Source organism: Schistocerca gregaria, unplaced genomic scaffold, assembly GCF_023897955.1.
Source record: "Schistocerca gregaria isolate iqSchGreg1 unplaced genomic scaffold, iqSchGreg1.2 ptg000871l, whole genome shotgun sequence".
In the NCBI taxonomy this organism is placed as follows: domain Eukaryota; kingdom Metazoa; phylum Arthropoda; class Insecta; order Orthoptera; family Acrididae; genus Schistocerca; species Schistocerca gregaria.
This window is the reverse complement of record NW_026062232.1, coordinates 25001-30000: the sequence shown is the minus strand read 5'-3', so window position 1 is coordinate 30000 and position 5000 is coordinate 25001. Positions and strand designations below refer to the sequence as shown.

At 50.2% G+C, this 5000-nt stretch overlaps 1 non-coding gene across 1 annotated transcript in view; it reads right to left on the bottom strand.

Annotated features, from left to right (window-relative positions):
• Positions 1–505, bottom strand: part of LOC126323808 (small subunit ribosomal RNA) — a 1893-nt gene extending 1388 nt beyond the window's left edge. The window contains exon 1 of the ribosomal RNA XR_007559675.1: positions 1–505. This exon is cut by the window's left edge and continues 1388 nt beyond it. This is a non-coding gene — a ribosomal RNA (small subunit ribosomal RNA).
• Between the last annotated feature and the right edge of the window lie 4495 nt (positions 506–5000).

The following is a 5000-nucleotide window of genomic DNA, read 5'->3' as shown; positions in this document are numbered from 1 at the left end:
CCCGTATCGTTATTTTTCGTCACTACCTCCCCGTGCCGGGAGTGGGTAATTTGCGCGCCTGCTGCCTTCCTTGGATGTGGTAGCCGTTTCTCAGGCTCCCTCTCCGGAATCGAACCCTGATTCCCCGTTACCCGTTACAACCATGGTAGGCGCAGAACCTACCATCGACAGTTGATAAGGCAGACATTTGAAAGATGCGTCGCCGGTACGAGGACCGTGCGATCAGCCCAAAGTTATTCAGAGTCACCAAGGCAAACGGACCAGACAAGCCAATCCGATTGGTTTTGATCTAATAAAAGCGTCCCTTCCATCTCTGGTCGGGACTCTGTTTGCATGTATTAGCTCTAGAATTACCACAGTTATCCAAGTAACGTGGGTACGATCTAAGGAACCATAACTGATTTAATGAGCCATTCGCGGTTTCACCTTAATGCGGCTTGTACTGAGACATGCATGGCTTAATCTTTGAGACAAGCATATGACTACTGGCAGGATCAACCAGGGAGCTGCGTCAACTAGAGCTGAGCAGCCGGCCGCCCGGGAGTGTGTCCCGGGGGCCCGCGCGAACACGCAAGCGTCCGCTCAATTATTCTGCAAACAGGAGGAGGCCGAGCTCCCCTGCACGATACACCTCGAAACCCTCTCAGGTCCCGGCGGCGCGCAGCGCCGTCCTAGGTACTTGGTCGGTTTCGAGAGAGGCGCAATCGCCCGGAGTTAGGCGAGTAGACGGTTTTAGTGCGAACACCCTTGCTCCCAACTGAGCTTGCCGCTGCCGACAGAGGCCCGGGAGCGTGCTGTCGTGGCATTGCCGGCGGGAGACAACACGCGCCACCTATGGTGACCGGCAGCTCCAACGCCAGCGCCACACAAGGGCAAAGCCCCACTTGGGTGCAGAAGCGAACTCTCCCAGCACAGCGCACGCGCCAACACGTCCGCACAACTGCGATACAAACCACCTGCGAGAACCGCTGGGGCGACCGAGCAGCAGACGGCGTGGCGGCGCCGAGTGCCAGGCGGCGGCGCATCCTCAACGCACACAGTCCTCAATCAGACCAGCACACTGCAGATGTCCACCGCGCTTCGCACCGGGCTCGGCTGAACCAACTTTGGCCGCCAGGCGCCGCGTGCAGGGTGCGCCGCAGCGTAGCTGCGCCGCCTGCCGGGCCCGTCGGCTGGCGCTCCTGCCACTCGGCGCCCCCCACCAGCCGCCTGTTGCGCGTGCGCCCACGCAGCGCGCGGCCAACACGCCGGGCGGCCCCCCTTCACCGGCCGGGAACAGTCCCACCAAGCCACCGCCGCGTATCGCTTCATACCCACATGGGCCTAGTCACGCGTGTGGATGTGGCGGGTACCGCTGAAACAACCGGTTAATAGCTGTACCGATCGTCGCCATCACAGATTCACCTCCAGCGTGAACAACCGCTCAACAACGGATTTCCAGTTCATTTGCGTATCTTGGGCAGTAAACGTAGATGTCCACCTACATTTGCGAATTCAACAATTCTTGCATGCCAGGATGTCATGTGTCACGACACGCTACATCAGACCACATACACACTGCGACATGTGCAGAAGAGAACACGTGGAAGGTGGCCCGCGCACGTATGCGATGTACCTTCCGCGATCCACTGTCAACCGGCATCTGCGGCATGTCCCAGATATGGAACGCGGTCCACCAGGGTAGCACTTTGTGTGAGGCAATACGACAAAGTCGGAATACACGCGTCACTACATCAGACGGCTCACGCTGACCTGACCTGACCTGACTCACCGCACCACCACCCCCAGCGACCCAGGGTGACATACAATGCGTTCGTACGTTCCTCCCACACGCCTCTACGGCGTACCACAGTGCAACCTAGCTGTTATTGGGAGACGAGACAAGTAGCATCAAGCACAACATATGGAAATTGAGATTCGACACCGTTGGGCACAGCCAGCGTACGGTCACACGTATCACACTACTTCACTCTGTACGTAACGACCGATGATCGGTACAGCGTGTGGGTTACGCGTACGACATCAGCGGACAATGGACACAGACCATACCACGACGTACACTGAGGGCGTCGACATCTGAATGCAACTGAACAGCTGCGAGGCTCATTTAACACTCAAACGCCAGACCGACCAGCTTGAGAGGACAGAGACACAAAGAGGGGGACAGAGGGGGACAGAGGGGGGGGAGGGGGGGGGGTCGGCGATATAGTCCTATTGCAGTACAATTGACAGTGGATAGCAGGAATATGTGGAAAGTAAGCAACACTCGCAAGACATCTACATGAGGATAACAACGACACCAGAGATTCCGAGCAGTGAACTATGTTAGGCAAAGGGACAACGTGGGTTAGGTTAAGGGACAACGTGGGTTAGGTTAAGGGACAACGTGGGTTAGGTTAAGGGACAACGTGGGTTAGGTTAAGGGACAACGTGGGTTAGGTTAAGGGACAACGTGGGTTAGGTTAAGGGACAACGTGGGTTAGGTTAAGGGACAACGTGGGTTAGGTTAAGGGACAACGTGGGTTAGGTTAAGGGACAACGTGGGTTAGGTTAAGGGACAACGTGGGTTAGGTTAAGGGACAACGTGGGTTAGGTTAAGGGACAACGTGGGTTAGGTTAAGGGACAACGTGGGTTAGGTTAAGGGACAACGTGGGTTAGGTTAAGGGACAACGTGGGTTAGGTTAAGGGACAACGTGGGTTAGGTTAAGGGACAACGTGGGTTAGGTTAAGGGACAACGTGGGTTAGGTTAAGGGACAACTTGAGTTAGGTTAAGGGACAACTTGAGTTAGGTTAAGGGACAACTTGAGTTAGGTTAAGGGACAACTTGAGTTAGGTTAAGGGACAAATTGAGTTAGGTTAAGGGACAAATTGAGTTAGGTTAAGGGACAAATTGAGTTAGGTTAAGGGACAAATTGAGTTAGGTTAAGGGACAAATTGAGTTAGGTTAAGGGACAACTTGAGTTAGGTTAAGGGACAACTTGAGTTAGGTTAAGGGACAAATTGAGTTAGGTTAAGGGACAACTTGAGTTAGGTTAAGGGACAACTTGAGTTAGGTTAAGGGACAACTTGAGTTAGGTTAAGGGACAACTTGAGTTAGGTTAAGGGACAACTTGAGTTAGGTTAAGGGACAAATTGAGTTAGGTTAAGGGACAAATTGAGTTAGGTTAAGGGACAAATTGAGTTAGGTTAAGGGACAAATTGAGTTAGGTTAAGGGACAAATTGAGTTAGGTTAAGGGACAAATTGAGTTAGGTTAAGGGACAACTTGAGTTAGGTTAAGGGACAACTTGAGTTAGGTTAAGGGACAACTTGAGTTAGGTTAAGGGACAACTTGAGTTAGGTTAAGGGACAACTTGAGTTAGGTTAAGGGACAAATTGAGTTAGGTTAAGGGACAAATTGAGTTAGGTTAAGGGACAAATTGAGTTAGGTTAAGGGACAAATTGAGTTAGGTTAAGGGACAAATTGAGTTAGGTTAAGGGACAAATTGAGTTAGGTTAAGGGACAACTTGAGTTAGGTTAAGGGACAAATTGAGTTAGGTTAAGGGACAACTTGAGTTAGGTTAAGGGACAACTTGAGTTAGGTTAAGGGACAACTTGAGTTAGGTTAAGGGACAACTTGAGTTAGGTTAAGGGACAACTTGAGTTAGGTTAAGGGACAACTTGAGTTAGGTTAAGGGACAAATTGAGTTAGGTTAAGGGACAAATTGAGTTAGGTTAAGGGACAAATTGAGTTAGGTTAAGGGACAACTTGAGTTAGGTTAAGGGACAACTTGAGTTAGGTTAAGGGACAACTTGAGTTAGGTTAAGGGACAACTTGAGTTAGGTTAAGGGACAAATTGAGTTAGGTTAAGGGACAAATTGAGTTAGGTTAAGGGACAAATTGAGTTAGGTTAAGGGACAACTTGAGTTAGGTTAAGGGACAAATTGAGTTAGGTTAAGGGACAAATTGAGTTAGGTTAAGCGATAATCTGGTACAGCCACAGTTAGGTTAAGCGATAATCTGGTACAGCCACAGTTAGGTTAAGCGATAATCTGGTACAGCCACAGTTAGGTTAAGCGATAATCTGGTACAGCCACAGTTAGGTTAAGTGATAATCTGGTACAGCCACAGTTAGGTTAAGCGATAATCTGGTACAGCCACAGTTAGGTTAAGCGATAAACTGGTACAGCCACAGTTAGGTTAAGCGATAAACTGGTACAGCCACAGTTAGGTTAAGCGATAAACTGGTACAGCCACAGTTAGGTTAAGCGATAAACTGGTACAGCCACAGTTAGGTTAAGCGATAAACTGGTACAGCCACAGTTAGGTTAAGCGATAAACTGGTACAGCCACAGTTAGGTTAAGCGATAAACTGGTACAGCCACAGTTAGGTTAAGCGATAAACTGGTACAGCCACAGTTAGGTTAAGCGATAAACTGGTACAGCCACAGTTAGGTTAAGCGATAAACTGGTACAGCCACAGTTAGGTTAAGCGATAAACTGGTACAGCCACAGTTAGGTTAAGCGATAAACTGGTACAGCCACAGTTAGGTTAAGCGATAAAGTTGGTTAAATTTGGTATTGTGTGGGAAGGGGGCAGAGAGAGAGGGGGGGGGGGGTGGATAGTGGTGGCAGTACACGGATGCCTGAGTCACCGTCAGATACGTCACGTCGGTTCGATGCTTGTAGCAAGAGGCTGGCGGATGTGTGTCTCTCACTTCTGCAATTTTTCATGTGGTATAACACGAGGGCGGGGGATGATATTTGGTGCCCCTCTGTGTAGGATGTGTGTTGGTGGTGTTGATTTATCTGAGCAATGGTAGTTGTCGGAGGAGTGGGGTATTGTGCTTTTATAGGTGGACCTACTGCTCTGGTTATCATAGTGTCGACGGTGCAATGTGGCAGAGAGGATGCACTCGACATTGTCGCATTCCAGATGTTTACGTATTGTGTGTCTCCGTTGCAGGCCGAGAGTGGTGCATGTTCGAGTGTCTGGCTGACGTGCGATTCACGTTGTG